General features: G+C 31.9%; 1 long non-coding RNA gene across 1 annotated transcript; it reads left to right on the top strand.

The window, feature by feature from the left end:
* Window positions 1-12,167: 12,167 nt before the first annotated feature.
* LOC118197232 (uncharacterized) lies at window positions 12,168-16,681 on the top strand. Its single transcript, XR_004759545.2, has 3 exons — window positions 12,168-12,316; window positions 14,960-15,114; window positions 16,558-16,681. It is a non-coding gene; the product is annotated as an uncharacterized LOC118197232 (long non-coding RNA).
* Window positions 16,682-19,796: the final 3,115 nt, after the last annotated feature.

The following is a 19,796-nucleotide window of genomic DNA, read 5'->3' as shown; positions in this document are numbered from 1 at the left end:
CTTAAAAATTAGCAGAAACATCATAGACTCTTATTTCATGATACATATGTTAAATATTATGCCATTCTAAACTGTTCTACATATTAAGTATTCACTTAGCCAAATACAAAGATAGCAGCGTGATGATAAATAATGACCATGAAATGTGCATATTAAATATTCACGTAGGGAAGAATTTTAGAAAATTATCAGTCTCTTTTTACACGCCTACAATTAGTATTCGGTTGTAAAAAATATGTTTTAGGTAAAGGGATAGATATATACGATAATGTAGCATAAGAATTTTTTTTTCTGTTTAATGGTTTCAATTAAAATATTTATTTTTTCGGTTATCTCTAATAGAATACTTTGCCTTTTCTGCATGTCTGGGTAAACATATAAAAACTGAAAAGTGACTTCTGTCATACCTTATCTTTTCTTCTGGGGAAAACTTCGCATTTTAATGATGTTTAACCTTGACGTTGAACTGCTCAAGTAAAATATTTTGAAAGTAAGTAGATTTCCACATGCGCAATATATTCGAAAGAAATCAAGGTTTTCATTCGCATTTGATAAATGAATGATGTTGCCACAAGTATCAAGATTCCTAAATCATTGGCACACTACATTTTTATGTCATAAAACACGGAAATTTCAACCAGATAGTTGTGAAACTTATTTCGGAAAAAAGTATTCTTTGAATTCCACATATTATGTTAAACAAAAATAAATTCATAAATTAAAATGCCTTCAGCTTTTATATTATGAGCAAATACACAAAATCATATGAATTGATTTACAAGGAAATTTCAGACTAGTGTTGATCCTCTAGTTGCTCGTCGCAGTTGACGACGGAAGTATTCTATAAGTGCTGAGATCCAAAGGCACTTTAACAGTAATTTACATATCTGTTAGATGAGATGGTAGTAGATGCAGAAACAGTTCGTTCCTCAAACTACTAGATGACTTGTTAACATCATATATGGGGATCTTGGAGGACAACATAAGATTTTAAATTCTATATAATTTTCTTAAGCCAAGCTGGACGAAATGACCAAATAGAAGGACCGTTGCTTTGCTGAAAGTTTCCATAGCCACCAAGACAGTCGATTTGAAAAGGAGCAAGTTTTCAGTTAATACTTGCACATAGTTTGCATCAATAAAGAGGTTTTCCAGACGCATGGGATGGCCTCAAGGAAATTCAACTGAAAGTACTTCATATCATCAGAGATAAATTATTGGCCTTATTCTACAGTAATTACAACTTATGATTTCTGAAAACTCGAAATTCTCGTCAGGATGAAATACTATAGCGACTTATTAGACCGATCAATATTAAGCATATCTGGATAATGTCCTGTAATGGCGTTTTGTCACTGGAGAGAAACTGGTGGGTTGTCGCTTCATTGACGCAATCAAGTGTACATTCTCTTAGATATCTCGATGTCAGATATAATGAAAAGAACATTGACCTGTAGTCTTGCTGATAGGCGTTTCAGTATCAAAAGCGTAGCCAGCTATTTTAAGTAGCTCTTTTCGCTTAATACGCATAGGTGAGACTAGGTAATAGATGTCACAAATTTTGATGAGAGATTTTTAGACAAATGAACTTAGCTAATGGTTATCATTCTGGGATTTATGTGATATATTTCCACTGTGTATATATTTTCCACTGTAAAGCAAGAAATCCTCAGTACATTAGCCGTTTGTGAGTATGAATGATTAGCGGACTTGCCGTGTGTGTGTTAGACATGCTAAAAGTCCTTTAAAGTACTATTCCTACTTCCTATTTACGGATATGTTGCAAATTTTAGGTCCAGTGTAACGCTTAATGAACAATTATTTTTGTATCTTTTAGAGAGTAAAACACAATTGGTAATTTGAAGCACAAGTACCTACCTCAATTCATTTGGTAGCATAGTGTATTACATAATATGAAGATGCTGAATTTTAATTTGGACATTTCATTACCTTTATTTAACACTAATTTTATACACTTCAAAATATTAACATGCTATTTTCCATATTTTCTTTATTATGTTCTATGGAAATAATTATGATGCAAGTTAAATTTGTAGTTTTTCTCTTTTCTTAGACTTTCGTAGTAATAGTAGAATTTATATTATTTTATATATGTTGACATGAACTCGAATTTATAGGTTATTTCTTCTGTGCAATTTTAAATTTGTGAGTTATGCAGGATTATTCTAGTTCCATGTCATATTTCAGCAATTTTTTATTAATAGCATAAAATGTCCTTCTCCAACAGATTTATTAGATTAAATGAAATGGAATTTTTTGCCGAATTAATCAAGAATTTTTAATTTCTCTTTGCAGAGTTTAATACCTATTTTTTATTTTTATTTTTCCTTAGTTGGCTATCATTATTTTGATTGCTCTTATAGCAGTCGCTTTCGCCCAGTGGCCTTATTATGGTACTACTAACGCACTCAAGCCGTGGGTTATCCTTATTCTACAGCTACTTGTGGAAGAAATGAAAATTAATTCCTCCGTTCTTCGGTATCCTTCTTTTTATGTATATTTTATATTCCAGATATCTTAGTTTCACTTGCATATGAATTTCTGTAATTAAATATTCTGTTTCGATAGATAGTTAATTACTCTTTTTATAATCCTAATTTTATTTTATTTTTATGGTTTAGCTAATAGAGTTTATAAATTTTCTCTTCTATTTTTTTCAGTATATAAATAGAACAAAGAGTCGTTCGTTTTTATTTCATTTGAGTGTCGAGAAAATTAGAAATCAGCAGGAAGATAAATAAAAAATGTTTCAATGCATATAAAAACTAGATACACGCTGTTTTCAAACACTGTTCTTCTAAACACAACTCATAATGTATTATCACACTTGCAAGTCCCTATGATAAAAGCTTGTCTTCTAGCCATTTGAACCATTGTAGTTAACAGGAATTTCCTCGCGACCTTATTCTTAATTTCCTCGCGACCTTATTCTTAGTTTCCTCGCGACCTTATTCTTCATGAGGGTCTTTTCTACCTAAAATTCATGCCACCATTTACATGAAGTGTTCTTAATCATGCAATATTTATTTGGAATAATGCGGAAACAGCAGGGAATTTCAGCTGTATTTTCGTTTTCAGATTAACGATACCTAATAAAAAATGAATTTTTTATTTCGCGAGAGCATTCTTTACGTGCATTTACTTACAAGCTAGAAAACATTTTTAAACTCGTTCTGTAAGTACAGCAGCATGTGGAATATAGAACAACTAGAATACAGGTCAGAGTATGGAGATTCCGTTGACTTTATATATAACGAAACGGATTTCCTTCATTTCGGCTTTGTATTTTAAAGCTTTTCGGGACTTTATTAAGGTATGATTCTCTCACTTGTATTGCTTTTCATTTCTCAAAGCTTGATATTACGCTTTCTGATTTCGATGTTTGCACAAATATGTATCATAATAGTGATATGCTTATGATATGACGATATACTCTTAGTTGAAAATGGAAACAAATTTGCTAATTATTATTATTACTAATATAAATTAAATCTAGCTAAAAGTCTGTAAATTGCAGTTCAAGTAAATATGAAATAAAGAAGAGGATAGTATAAAAAAGCACAAAGGGAAAATAAAGTTTGCAATTAAAAAAGGAATGAAAACTGTGAATCACAAGTTTTAAAATAATGAGTTTTATTTTTTTTTTCCATTCGATTAAAAATACTATTTTCATAAGCCTACGTATTAATATAATTTTTAACCTGTTAACTGGGGAATAAGCTTTCAGTAAAATCGTTTCACAATGGGGACTTTTTCCTTTGCAGTAATTTCAGCACATCGCAAGGAATAAATAAAAGAAAATCGTTTTTAAAATTAAGCATTTTTAATCCGAAAAAAAATTAATTGAACGAATTTAAACAATTATTTCGTATGATATTCCCTAAAGCAATGCGGCATACACAAAGCAACACTGCAGTCGGGACATCAAAATCACGATTCTTTCCTAAGACCTTTGGAATAGCATAATTTGCATCTCCTCGTTACATTTACTCTTGAAGAGTCGGATGGTATATAGTCTGCAAAATGTCTTTCAAAGAGTCGAGATGGTTTTGGTGTCAAAGAGGATCGTCCTCTACTAGTAGATGGCAACTGCGATCCGTCTCTATATTTTTCAACACCTTTCTCTACAGTTTCGATAAGGAAATGAAGCCTATCTAGGTGACCGCTATCTTTCTTGTATAAAAGATATGCATTCAAACCCACCATGTCTAGTGCAGGTATAATATCTTATAGTAATACTTTTTTACTTGGTTTCTAGCGATTTCATAAGTTTTAATTTGTCCGTCAGCAAGATCAACTCCTCCCATATTTTTGTTGTAGTCAGCGATAACTTCCGGTTTTGATATCGTTTTCCTTCGTTTTTCTATTTCTACAAATTTATTGTCGTGGATAGTACTCAATATAATTATATCCTTTTTGTCTTTCTACTTCATAATCATTATTTTGTCTCTGTACCTAGTAATATGTTCATCTTTTTTCAAAACACAATTTTTGATATCAGATGGTATTCCCTTTCTATTTTTCCGCATTGTTCCTACAACATCGGTTTTTCTTCTGCACATCTTTTCAGCTAGATCAGTACTAGTGCACCAATTATCGAGGTATAGCGTATATCTTTTATCCAACAAATCGTGGCACAATTCAAGAACAATACGATTTGGTCCCTGTTCTTCTGGATAGTTCGAACCATACTGCGTGTCTTTACCTGTATATATAATGAAATCACTTATGTATCCGGATTTACTTTCACATATCTTATACAATTTAACACCAAATTGACTTCTTTTCGATGGAATGTACTGTTTCCAAGACAGTCGTCCTTTCCATAGCAAAAGAGACTCATCTACAGATATTTCCTTATCTGGTACGTATAACACCTTGAATTTGTTTCTCAAATAGTTCAAAATGGAATCGATTTTGTAGGTTTTTTTTTTTTTTTTTTTTGTTGCACACTTTTAGATCGAAAGCATTGTTATCACTAAAATGTAAAAATTTTACTAACAGTTGGAATCTTTTTTCTGACATAATTTTATAAAAACATGGAGTCTCCAGACTTTCTCGCTTTGTGAAATAAAGCCGATAAGAAGGTTTTCCTATTATTCCTTGCAAAATTAGTAAAAAAATAAATACTCTCATCTCTCGGTCATCTGTGTCAACCCACGAGAGACATCTTGAACGCGGTTTCATGGAAGTATTTTTTTCAAAAAACTGTCCGGCGTATTTGTTTGATTGTTCCACAATAAGTTTTACAAAATTCTCATCGATAAATTTCTCGAAATAAAAAAGGCAATCCTTTTCTTCAGGTCCTTCAAATGTAAGTCTAGATTGAGATAAAAACGGGAAAGGCGATCGCAAAATTCTTTCACATTTCCATTCAGCTGATGTCGGTTGAGTATTTTGGTCTATAACATCATCATCCTTTGATTCAATGTCCGGACCATCAGTAAAGAAGTCGTTATCGCTTTCTTCCGAACTGGTACTTATTCTTAGAATTCGACGTCGTTTACCAAACGTCCCGGGCAATATTTCATCGTCACTTTCAGACAATTCAAAAATATTTTCTACTTCACAATAATTTTTAGCCATATTTATAAAAAACTAACAATTACTCAAATCAACAAGTTATTACTAATATGTAAAATACGGACATGCAGACTAAAATGAAATTAAGTTGTGCAAATTAGGAGTGTTATCACAATTTATGAGCGGACAAGTGTTTCCATTGATCGATTTTTCTTGAACAATAGTCAAGTGACAGATTGCAAAAAAATGTAAGAAAAATTTCGTCATGCCCATTGAAATAGTCTTCCCAGCATGGCGAAAATTTCGTCATGCTCATTGAAATACTCTTCCCAGCATGACGAAACATTTCGTCATACCCATTGAAATAGTCTTTCCAGCATGACGAAACATTTCGTCATATACATTGAAATAGTCTTCCCAGCATGACGAAAAATTTCGTCATACCCAGTTAATAAATTAAATTAGTATCAAGAAACATGTAAATCGTTCAATAAGCTGTTAAAATTTTTTAACAAAGCAGGAAAAAAAAGAATTTTTGACGGAATGGAAACGAAAATGAAAATTCTTATTTCAGGTTGTACTACTGTTGCATTTAAATCGAAAATTTACTTCATTTGTCCAGGAACGATAGAGAAAACAGAAGACGTAAAAGTATATAAAAAGTGAAACATCCTTTCTGTAAGAAAGGAATACATAAAACTGCTTTTGAAACTTAGTTTAACTCTTAGAATTTACAAGAAATTATCGCGTTTATTTCAAATTTCTATGATACACTACTAATAAGAAATTTTAGAAAAACAGTATATGTGATATTTTGTTTTTAAAGCCATAACTAGCTAACAGTAGCGTATATTTAATGAGAGAAACGAAATAAAATTTTGTTATTCGTAAATTACTCTTACAAAACTTTGTAATAAAACCGAGCACTAAGAATAAATTGGTTTGCTAATGTTTAATTGCAAAAGTATTACTGAACTCTTTAAGGAATTTACACCTTACTTAAAATACACCTGATAAATATAAATTTTTAAAACTGATCCGTTTTTAACTTCAGTAAAATGGTTTCTGTTTACTCTCAGTGAAAGACGAATACATACACGAATATACACGAATATAGATGAAAATTTTAAATTTTAATCCCGTTGTGTTTAAGAGCATTTAATGGAACGACTTCCATATGATATTACAGAAAGCAATATATATATATATATATATATCTAGTAACGTAATTTTGCATATATTATTTTATTTAAGGACTGTATTTAATTCTTCATTAAAGTCCTTTTTTGAAATTAAAAAAATAGTATCTTGGGAATCTAATAACAGGAAGTTACCGGGAAAAAAGAATTTTTATGAACATTTCGAATTTAAATGAATTTTGCAACATTACAAACTTCACGCTAAAACATACTGTAATTAACGTTTGTTATTAACATTATAATCTTTCTTGACCTATTTATCCAAAGTTTTTTTTTTCTTTTTAAGATGGCAAATCAACGAATGTTCTTTGAAAGCTGAACGACGCAGGCATAAAGAATAATGTGTAAAAGATTACTGAGAAATTCTACTGTTGTTTCTTTTCTTTTTTTCAAGTTTTAATAAGTCTTTTTAATTTACACTAATGAAAATAAAAATAAAAAATTCTGAAATTAATACCTGTTTCTTTATTTTTATAAATTTAATTTATACAAAAAAATTAAAGAGATGTTAAGCAAATTTTACGAGAATTGAATAAAATGTGAAAATTGTGGTATATAAGTTAGCAAATTAAGTCCTTGATCCGTTCATCTTCTGAAGTGTATTTAAGTAAAATATCAAAGGAATTTCTCTGGCATATTCTTTTAACCACTAAGATCTAGTTTAAACTCCCTGTTCTTTTCCAAATGGCAGTCTGAAATGAACAACTTTAACGAGCCTTTACAACATTTACAAACAAGTATATTCAATTGCATGCTGTTCTGCTCTGAAATATTTACATTTCTGTTATTAAAGGTGACCTTACCTTCAAGGAAGCTTTGCCTTTTATTAGAATTTTAAAATATTTAAAAATAATGTGCAGACTTTGTATCTCAGATATACCGATAACTCGTTATATGTCTTTTTAGGTTACAGGATTAAAGTAGCAGCACTAGATCAAGTATAACCTTAAACATTGTTAGATGCTTCAAGTAAATAGAACGATTTGGAAATAAAGCTTTGCAAGGACAGTAGGACTTCGATAAGCATAATCTCACGAAAACAGAAAGATATTTTAAGTAATAAAAAATTCTGCTTATCAAGACATGCAGAATTTAATTTTAATTCTATATTTTTATATTCAAATCAACCTATCAAAAATTTTGATTTATCGAATTTCGAGAGATTGATTTTCGAATGTATTTACAGTTTTTGCACAGCATAGAATGGAAAAGCAATGATTTCTTATGCCGTCGGATAAATAGCTTGAACTCGGGCAAAAAGCCAAATTCATGTTTGATGGTGTAAGGTTTCTCCTAAGTTTCTAACAGTTATTTTTAGTTAAAACCACTTTCCTATCTCTCCTAATTTCAGCTTACAAATTTCACTCCAGAACGTGTTTTCAGAATCACGGTAAATGCAAATGAGGGAGGAGAAAGTATTTAACTTAGTTCTACTGACTTCGGACTTCGAGCCAGAAATTCTGACCAGAGCTCATTCGCCTTTCGGCTATATTCTCTCTAAAGCTATTTTTACGCTCGGCCATACTTTAGGCCTTTCATAGCCTTGCCGTTTAGTTAGCGTTAAGGGGCCAACTCTTGTAGAATTTTGATAGCTTCGGCTATATCGTTTTAGTTAAGCTTTATTTCTTAGTATTCCCGAGTTCAAGCCCAAGTGGAGGCTTTGTTGTAAACTCCGAGAAGAAGTCAACTGATTCGTTGTGCTCCTCGCCACACTGGAACTACTTTTTTTTTAATCTAAAATACTATTTACACCCTATACAATTAGAGGTTAGGCATCGCATATTTATTAATGTGGAATAGTACTCTGGCAGAGAAATTCATACCTAGTGGCCTGCGGCCAGAAGTAGGTTTGGTATATGTAATTACGGCAAAGCCGGAGGGCTATCTGCATAACGAAAGGGATACCTTCGTGGAGGACTTTCTAAGGAAAACAGGCTCGTATACATGTTACACATGGGGAAAACACCTATGCAGCCTGTCCGTTCGCGGGATTCGAAATTCGGATCGAACTGCCAATGTTCAGTGACTTTATACCGCTCGGCCGCTGCTGGGCTTAACAGAAATAGAGTAACCTTTTTACTTAATATATAACCAGTCTCTTCCAATAAAATTGCCCTTTTAGGCTAGAACTTTAAAATGCATTCAGGAAAATGGACACCAAAAATTTCCCTATTACCATGTAGCTACAACAGAAACGAGAAAGGAACGAGAAGGAATTAAAGAGAAAACAAAAGTTATGAAAAGTGAAATGAAAATTTATACATTTTTAACAGATATTGAGAAAGTTACATTTTATGAGAAAAACATGACACAATATAACATATTATATTGAAAATTACACATCACGACTTTCAAAACAGAGTACATAATATTATCTAGTTACATGACTGATCTAGTTAAATTTAGCTCTGATAGTTGGTATCACATTACGGTGACTTTTCAGGATGCCTCGCTTTGCTCCGCCCTGCTTGGTGCTCCTCCTTCTGCAGATTCCTCCGATTTCTCTTCGGAGATTTTCAACGTCCGGAATTTCATATCAGCAACGTTTTCGATATATGAAGAGTGAAAAATGTAGCTTTTGAGAATAGAATTTAGTTATGAATGAAATAAAATCTTAAAGAATATTTTACTTCAAAATTAAACATAATGCACCAGTTTAGTGCTATAAACATTAACCTAAGTATTTTAAGAGAGAGGCATGGTCAATGAAATGTTACAGAATTTTTATCTCAAGGATGGTGGCATGAAGAGCCCATTATAGAGGTCAATAATTTATACCTTTGCTTGTCTTGATGCACTTTTTTTAATTGTTTCTAATAACAAAATAATATATATTTCAAAACTAATCCTTCACCACCATATGTTTCTATAAAAAGTATAATTCAAGAATAACAATTTTTATTGCATTTATTTAGATTTTTCATGACAGGAAAAGAAAATTTTATTTGTGGGAGGAGCGAAACGATTTTGTAAAGAAAAGGATGTAACATGATGTACTGATTAAAATAGTAATGAAACGTAAAGGTATTAGAAATTTGAAAGCATTTGGAAGAGCGAGATTGGAAAATTAATATCGTTAAGTAAACAAGAAAAATTATTAATGATGTGAAAGTGTTCAAAAGAACCCAGTTGATTTAATGAAGAAGCTTTACGGATAATTTTTGAATATCCCAAACGTAATTAAGTGATCGCCGTACTTAGCTAAAAAAATTCTTTTTTCCTTTCGAAATTTAATTCGTATTCCCTGACGAGAAATTTCAGCGCTTTTTCAGTTTCGCCAATATATACCAAACAGCACGATACATATCAAACAATGCTAAATTAACACAATTAAAAAAAATTAAAAGCACATATGAGCTCTATAAGAATCGAAAAATGAATTTTACTGATAGGTGTAAAAATAACTTAAATATTGAACTTATGGAGAAGTCGAGAAATTTTGTAATTGATAGTACGTTTAAATAATTATTGGGTACATGTTAGTTAAAAGTCACTGTCGGCTTACTATCCTGTTGGCTAAATGTCTTGACTGTCAAGTGTCCCGTAGCTAAATGTCCTGACTGCTAGCTCTCTGTGTCGGCCAAATGTCCTGTCGGCTAAGTGTCCTTGTCGTCTAAATGTCCAGTCGGCTAACTGTTCGTGTCGGCTAAATGTCCTGTCGGCTAACTGTCCGTGTCGGCTAAATTTAATGTCGGCTAAGTGTCCGTGTCGGCTAAATGACCTGTCGGCTAAGTGTCCGTGTCGGCTAAGTGTCCGTGTCGGCTAATTGTCCGTGTCGGCTAACTGATGTCGGTTAAGTGTCCCATCGGCTAAGTGGTAGTCGGCTAAGGGTCACGGACCCTAAAAAAACGCCACTTACGGACGTAATTAAAATATGAAAACTTTCAGATTTTTTTATATTAAATTATTTATAATTGCTTTTTTATCAAGTGCAGATTTCAAATTTTACTTTAATTTTAATATTAACTAGAAGCTTTGTTACAATTTTTGAGAAGGATTCGAGAGATTCAAGATATTTTTGTATTCGAATTTCGATATGAAAAAATGTGTGATGTATACCACCTCTACGTATTTTCTCAATAAAAGCAGTTTTGCTTTATGCAGCTGAAGTACGAGCTATTTATTTCCCGACGACAGGAAGCAAGAAATTGTAATATCTGCCGGATAAGTCTCTCAAGCTTATCATAGCCTCTTTATGTTTTCATAGATATAATATAATTGCCAGTGATCTTAATGCTAATATCACTGACAATGAAGCACCGACTTTGGTTTAGGGACTGTTGAAGTTTATCAAAAGGTGTATAGAATAAACTTTTGATAAAATTATTGCATTGTTAGTTATAATTCAAAAGCAAATAAAACGTCTCAAAATGTAATAATGGTTCATAGCGAGAGATGTTGGTAATATTTTAGCTCGTTAAATGTATGTGAAGTTACCCCGCAATAAAGCTAGCAGTATAGATCGATTTGATTTGGATTATTTAATTATGGCTAAGTACACGAGGGCTATCTCCTAAAGGGAAGGATGCCTTCGTGGAGGACTTTCTAAGGAAAACTGACTCGTATACACGTTACACATCGGGAAAACCACGAAAACGCCCATGCAGCCAGCCCGTTCGAGGGATTCGAACCTCGGACCGAACTACCAGTGTTCAGCGACTTTAACCGCTCGGCCGCTGGTGGGCGCAGTATAGATCGTATCCGCAATAACGTTGCATGGAGATAGATATGTAGTTTATTACTTCGTATGAGTTTAAGTTATGGCTAGATTGCTGAATCTTGTTGTAGAAAGAGAATGTTTGATATGCGAAATATATTAATGGTTTGCGATAATATGCTACGTTATATGCTGTACTCCAGTTTGAAGTTCTGCTTTGTTATATTTACCTCCTGAATATAATTTCTGATTTCTATGTAAAATATCTCAGTCAATTTTTGCCTTACTAATGTCAGATTTTTTTTTTTCGTGTTTAATTTTTTATCACAAGTGTAAAGGTTTTTCTAAATGTAACAAAAGTATTTGTACTGTTTTCTAACTATTTAGCTAACAAGCTAACAACACGATGTTCATTTGGTGCTTAAATGGTTCTTTCATTTCGAATGTAAATTTATTCAACTCTAATCGAAGCATTTTGGAAAATTTTAACATATTTTGAATAAAATGTATCTTGAAAGTATCTTAAATGAAAAATAATTGTCAAAATGAATATAAGTATTACATAGGCTGTAGAAATAGGTAAGAAACTACTTATTCGTAAGTGGACGTATTTTGACTACGTACCCATATCAGCTGATTAAAATAAGTAGAAGCAGAAGCTATTGTTTATTATTTGTGGTTTAAGAAAATAAAAAAGGTAAGAAGAAAAGTTGTTTCTACCACACCCTCTCGTTCTTTAAGACGAACTGCAACATTTTAAAGGGATTTAGCCTTGACGTTGAACTACTTTTCTTATACCATTTGTTTGTTTACCTTCGTTTTTCCACTATAAAAGAGCGTCTCCGGAAGATGAGAAAGTATATTTTCTTGTCTTCTACAGAGAGTAAGAAAGCTAAATTTCATCATGCATTACCTGGTGAGTAAAATCCTATTCATTTCTTTAAACATTTCCAAAGACATATGTATACGTATAAAATATTGTGTTCTGTAAACTCTGTTAATGAATTTGTATTTTGACTCATATTTTGAAAAGAATAAACAGCAAAATTTAGTATTTTTCACATGTGTAACTACTAATCGGAATTTCCGCAGAGTACTGAAACCCTATGAATGTCCAAAGTGGAAATCGGATATTAGCTGAAAATGGTGCTAGTTTCCTGTAAATATGAGCCAATTCTCATACGAAAACTCTGTGAAAACGTCACCCCAATGTTCAGAAAGCCCACGAATACTAACTTTAGTCTAAATTTAAGTACTCTTTTAATTAACTTTTGTTAGATTTGAGTAATTTTAATGTTCAGCTCGGTTGACTTTTCTTACATATCTAAACCATCATAATTTTAACGAAAGATCTCTTACCACGTAAAACGAGGATATATGTCATATGTGAAAATCATTTACCTTTTCGTTTAAAGTTAGAAATTATATTTCAGTCCGCTTTTAATGAGAAAAAGATAGTTAACTGAGATTTCTTAAAATTAGTCTATTTGTTATCTCGTCAAAAATTTGTAAAGTCATTAGGCTATTTTGATTCTGGAGACGTGAAAAATAAGCAAAGCTCTCGCCAGGACTCGAATTCGGACCTCTCGAATACGCGGTGAGTGTACTACCGTTACACCCCGAGGGCATGCGAAAAGTAGGGAGAAAATACTTTATATATTTCCCTTTTAAAGCGGTCGACCTTTAAAAGGGAATTAGTGGACCCAATTAGTGAAGATTAGTGAACCCCGTCGCCAAATCTTGGTGGTGAAAAATCGCCATCCCTCACCTTTTATTTCGGGCGCCAATGCAGATACATTAGGTTATTGCGAAGTAGGAGACTCGAAAAATGAGCATTGCCCTAGTCGGAACTCGAACCTGGACCTCTCGAATACGCGCCGAGTGGGTTAACCATTACACCACGAAGGCATGCTGGAAGGAGGGAGAGATACCTTACATATTCCCCCTTTTAATGGACGACGAGGGATTAGGGGATTCAGTCACCAAACGCTGGTGGTGAAAAATCATCATCCACCACCTTTTAGTTTGGGCGCAATTCTAGATTTATTAGTTTATTTTCGATGTCAGGAAACTGAAGAAATTTGCAGTGCGCTCCCCGGGACTCAAACTTGGACCTCTCGAATACGCGCCGAGTGTGCTACCGTCACACCTGAAAGCCTACAGTCTATCAGAAAAATGATATGATAAAAGGCACAGAAAACCATAGATGTCAATCTGGATAAAAATTCCAGTAACTTAAAATATTAGCTTAAAAAAATAGATAAAAATAAGCAAACAAATTTATTAAAGATAAATAAATAAGTAAGTAAATGATTGAAAATTTATTAGTAAATAAATAAAAAATAAATTATTAAAAATAAATAAACAAATGAACATTGTATTAATGAGCGCAATCGTAGAAAATCTTTTTTGAAGTAATACTAGTTCTTGTGTGCGACTTAACTAAGAGTTACATATTTAAAATAAACACAGTGTTGATTTTCCTTCCTTTGATATTGTATAAAGATTAAAAAATTCATTTTTAAAATTAAAATGATAGAAGAAAATTTTTTTAATTAATTTTTTAACCGGCTAAATTAAATAAAAGTTACAAAAATGTGCCCTTACTCAGACATTTCTGCAAAATTCCTAGCGTACATCAGTGGGATTCAAAACTTTGAAAACAAAGTGTATGATTAGCTCAGGATTAAAAACTATATGAATATTTTAATCAATCATTCGAATGGCTAAATTCATTCTAGACGTAATAATAATTCTCTGGACTCTTTTTATTGCTTAGAGTCAACGAATGAGTGCTCCGGAAACTTATATTTTTTTAACGTCGTACATATTTTTACATTTCAAATTCAAAAATTGTGAAATAAACAGAATAATTTTATAAATGAGCATTTTTTAGGAAAAAGAAATTAGAAATTTCATTTTACGATTAATGCGTTTTTACATTCAGTCATCAGTTTATATTGATGCAGGAATATAAAAATATGCAATATACACTCCTGGATTCGAACTCTGCACTTCCCGATTATGCATCAGACGTGCTTTCAGTTAGACCACGAAGGCACACGGAAAGTAGGAAGAAAATATATACTACCTCTTTCTACTCCCTCTGGGGATTAGAGGACACAATTGCCAAATCCTGGTGGTGATGAACCGTATCTTCCACCACCTTTTTAGTTCGAACTCCAGTTGTAATGTCATTACGGTATATCGATGGAGGTACAGGAAAAAAGGTGCAGTGCCCTCGATGAGATTCGAACTCTCGATCCCCCGATTACGCGTCAGATGCGCTCCGAAGGCCCAGAAAGAAGGGAGAAAATAATTTTTAAATGAATAAAAGGAATAGTTCTGAGGAATTAAAGTAATTTGCTAGGTACTGATGAAACATACATGTCTGAATGATGAAAAATCTCCAGTGCAGGCAAATATCGAAGTGTAAAAAAATTAAGTCACTTTAGTCTTCGCAACTGTGCCTTTTTTAACTAAAACGTAGTACATTTGGAAATGCAGCCTTTTATCTTTTTAATAGTGATATACTAGTACTTTTTCCCTTATTTTCTAGTTTGCTATCCTTGTGTTGGTTGCCCTGATGGCAGTGGCCTTCGCCCAGTGGCCTTATTATGGTTCTTATTATAACACTCCTGCTCTTGCCTATCCTTATGCCTATAACTATGGCGTCTACAACCCCGCTTTGACCTACTTCTGAAAGAAATGAACGTAAGTAATCTTTCTTTAGTCATCTTTTTTTTTGTTTAAATAGTGTTTGAAAAATAAAAATCAACCTTCCCAGCATTGCCTTTATATATGGGTACTCTTGGCACTGCAACAGACCCTCGATAGCACAGGGGCCCATAATTTAGCAAATATATTGTTTTCTTGACATAGTTGTGTAGATAAAGACTTCAGAGCACTGCATGTCTATGAGTTTTTTTAATATTGCCCTGGTTCTTCAAGGAAATAATTTTTCTTAAGAGCTATGAACTTTATAAGGGATACGATTTGCCGTACTTTAGTAACTAGCATAAAATTTCTGTGTTAAAAACGTATTGGTTCATCAAGTTGTAGAGACATTAGGTTATTTCGAAAGCAGGAGAGATGAAAAATGAGCAATGCCCTCATCGGGACTCGAACCACAGACCTCTCGAATACGCGCCGAAAGTGTGCTGACCTCTCCCCGAAGACATACTAATGAGGCGGGAGAAATACCTTATATACTCCCACTTTTAAAGGGCGACTGGTTGTTAGGGGATGCAATCGCCAAATCCTGGTGGTGAAGAATCATCCTCCACCACCTTTTTTAGTTCGAGTGCCACTGTAGAGACATTAGGTACTTTTTGAAAGCAGAAAAGATAAGAAATGAGCAATGCCTTCGCCGGGGCTCGAACCACGGAGCTCTCGAACATGCGCCGAGTGTGTCCACCACTACACCACGAAGGCATGCTAAGAAGGCGGGAGAAATACCTTATAAAGTGCTAAATTTTAGAGCATAAAGCCTATGTGTAAAAATTCTCAGATTTCAAATTGCGTTTTGAAATATAGTTATTAAACTTTTCTTTTAAACAGAATGATTCACTAATAGCCTAGGTTTGCAATTCTTTTTTTAATGGGACTGTTAGACTAATGCAGTAAAATCATTCATTTTGCCTTTTAATGTTATATTTCATTCTCTAACCTATTTCAATGTTCTATGTTCCTATACTTCGGCATAACTGGGAATAATTATTGGTTAATACACAATTTTAAATATCCAGTAGCTATAAGTATACCAGAACTGAATGAAATATAACAGATATCATTTTCCGTCTCCTATGGGGTAATGGGCAGTTAATGATCATTTGAATACCGAATGTATGTATGGTAGCTCCAGAATTTGAATTATTAGAAATACACTCTTTTTGTTTAAAAATTAATTCACTTACCATAAGAAGAGCTATTTTTTCAGTTCTTACGAAGCTCAAATAGAAATTGTTTTAGTTTTTTAAACAGAAATGATGTATTGTATTAATGAAAAACTAATCATTTGAACATATTAGTCAATATTTATTTAAAAATAGTTTTCAAGCATTTTTGAGGTAATATTTGTAATATCTAATTGAAAACATTGTTTTGTTTCCAGCATATTTTCATAAGTAACTTTATAAAATTTTCTTTTCTCTATAGGTAAAATATCAGCAATTTCCTGGGCTGTAGTAGCTGACGATTGTAACGAAAGAGGAATGAAAAGCGAAACCAATTAAAATGAAAGATGATTGCAATAAAATTGATCTAATTTTTTAACTTACCACATCCGTTTGCTGTGTTCCTATTTTTACTTTTAGAAATAAAACAGTAATATAAAAATGATGTTTTACTTTTTTCCAGTTGAAAAATAAGAACTAAAATTTTATTCACCAAGTAAATCTGAAGAAAATATAATATAATATCTCCGAGATTAGTTAAATCGCACTAATGTCTACACAGAAAGTGTTCAATTATAATTGAAAAAGAACTTTATGCTTTAATAAATAGATAAGACATAACTGTCAATTAAACATGTTAGACATAAATACAAATTCTGTTTTAATAAGGGGAAAATCTGACATTTTGTTAATTTCAAGAAAATAAAAGAGACAGTTAGACATACAGTAGTACAAATAACACGATTTTTAGGAATTATAGAACTACAACGTTTCACAAGAGTGGTGGAACATTTGTGATATTCAAAAATTATGTCTCGAGTTTTAATGTTTAGTTTAAGTTTTAATGAAACGTGACTTTCTTTAAAGCAATCTTTCAACTGTTCTTTACTTTACACTAACTATTCCAATATCAAGCTCAAAAATTAATATTTTGTCTTTAGAACAGGAAACTTTTGCCACAAAAGTAAAAGGATGCTACTCAAACTGAAGTTAAAATGATGTGTGATAAATGAGTAATGTGTGAATTAATAACATAGTTTTGCATAAATTACTCGTACATTATAGAAAATACATAAAAAATCATAGTTATCCTAGAATTTACATTATTTGAACATTTTATGATTATAGCTTTTAAAGAAAGGTAAGTTGTTAAAGTTAATTAATTCTTGAAGTTGTTGAAGTGAATTCATTTAAAGCAAATTACTGAAGTTGCTGAAGTGAATCATTTAAAGAATTTATTAGTCTGTGACTCAATGAAATATTCAAAAGATGACAGAACTCAAAGTAAAAGGAAGACTTTGGAGATTATATAAAGTGTACTGTGGACTACTGCATTATATTATATAAAATAATCAAAGACATGGGTTCTAAATATGAATGTGAAATCGATAGACTATTAAAATAGAAATCCGATGTATTAGATATAATGATCGGGTACCAAGCTAAAATTTCTGCCTCTTCAAAATCTTCAGCATTCTTTCTCAGAATTTATGAAAAGTAAATGCTTGTTTTAAACATTGAAACAAGGTAACATTTCTAATTTAATATCTTTTTTTACCATTTTTGGGCGAAGAGACCATACATGGATTTCGAAAACTGTAGTTAGTTGCACTAATAAAAAATTATGAGGGAGGAATCGTGATACAGAAGGGCACAATTTACCCTCATAATTTTATGAGAGGATTATGATTAATTTTATGAGGTTTTATTTTTCATGATCTGAAATTTATTAATTTTATAATGAGTCAATATATCAACATTTAAAAAGGAAATTTGAAATCAAAATCAAAACTTTAGCCTGAAAAATGATTACAGCTTTTACTTGGACATTGAATGTACCGTTATGAATGCGTGACTCTGGTTTCTGAGTGATGTTCTTGAAAGATTCAAACTGTTCTTTAGTATCCAGATTTAAACCTTGTCAAATAATAATCTGACAAGAAATGAAACATGAAATTCCAAACGAAAGTATTTCTTCAAAGTAACTACTGAAATCAGAAATGGGAAATATGAAGAAGAAAATTTCTTAAGAAATAATAACAGAAAAGTAATAAATAATAAAATCCAGGCCAAAAAATGTTAAGCTATGCGTTTGAAAGTTAATAGTAAACCAACAAAATATTAGAAGAGTTTCAAAATATTTTTCAGTTGTAATTTTACAGAATACTAAGTACCTATAACTTTTGTGACATCATTTTCAGCTTAAAATGGAAAATATGAAATTTTAAACTCAATATTTTTGGAAGCATACATAAAACTTTTGCCATTGTTTTTCAAAATCACAAGTGTTTCGTTCCTTTTGTGTGACGCTGTATCTAGAGTTTTCAGTAATGCATTTCAAGTGATAACACTTTTTAACAATCCGCGAAAATGTTCAACATTAACATTTTATTATCATTGCGTTTTTTGTGTGTTCTCTGTGACAATAAGAGATAAAAGAGAGATGTTCGCGTGGTGTTCCCCTTGTGTAACATAACGCTGTTTAGTCTCCTTCAGAAAGGCCTTCCATAAAGACACATAACATTTCTTAGGAAGAGAACATCAGTATGTTTTACTATAATAATGAAATTCATTAGAATTGGTGCAATAAAAATTCGTGCAACACAGCAGAAATTTCCATGTGGTGCAGCATATTTGATAAAAAAACCTGTTTTGAAACCTTGTTTTGAAAATTACTTTAATCCCTATTTTAATGAATAGTTATTCAAATATTATATATGTAGGATATGATAAAATTTGTGCAAAGTTTATTTGAGATAATATTGTTATTATATGAAATGTCGAACTTCCTTGGCCTTCATAATGAATATAAGATAGAATAGAGAATTTCAAAATGATTTTCTCATTATACATTTATATATCACATAAGCGTATACACATAACCATCATCATCACATATACACACATCCATACATAGTTTATGCATCACATACGAATGCTTCGTTGAAATAAATAAATATAATATTTATAGCGTTTCAACGAACGTATTTCATATTTCTTCGAAAAACCCGATTATAACTCTTCGAGTTCTTTCTTTCATGGTTTTTCTTAAAACCAAAGAATTTAACTATACCTGAAATCCAATAACAACTTATTGCAAGTAGGAATACTTTTTCATTTAATTCACAGTCTTCTAAGCTGCATAAGTTCTTAACCAAACTTCAAAACTGAAACCTTTGTTGCTTACCTTTTCTCATGGATGATAGTGCAAGAACAATTCTAGAATAACTCAAGGATAATTCTAGGATAATTTTCTCATTATATTTTGAATGGCATGGGATTTAATTCAACCAGTTTTTCTCTCTGGTAATTATTTCCCTTTAGAGTGTGTTTGGTAGTTATTCAATACATTTACATAAATAATTGTGCAATATTGATTTAATTGTAATAAATATCTAGGGACGTCTCTACTGTTATAAAACAAAAATGAGAAGGTAGGTTGGTAGTTATGTGTTTTATCATTTCATTCTCGGGTCTTATATTCAGACTATTGACGTTTAT

The sequence above is a fragment of the Stegodyphus dumicola genome, chromosome 8, assembly GCF_044657685.1.
Source record: "Stegodyphus dumicola isolate Sdum_Otavi_A_Nest chromosome 8, ASM4465768v1".
NCBI classification, from domain to species: domain Eukaryota; kingdom Metazoa; phylum Arthropoda; class Arachnida; order Araneae; family Eresidae; genus Stegodyphus; species Stegodyphus dumicola.
The sequence above is the reverse complement of the archived record's forward strand: the minus strand, read 5'-3'. Positions and strand labels throughout refer to the sequence as shown.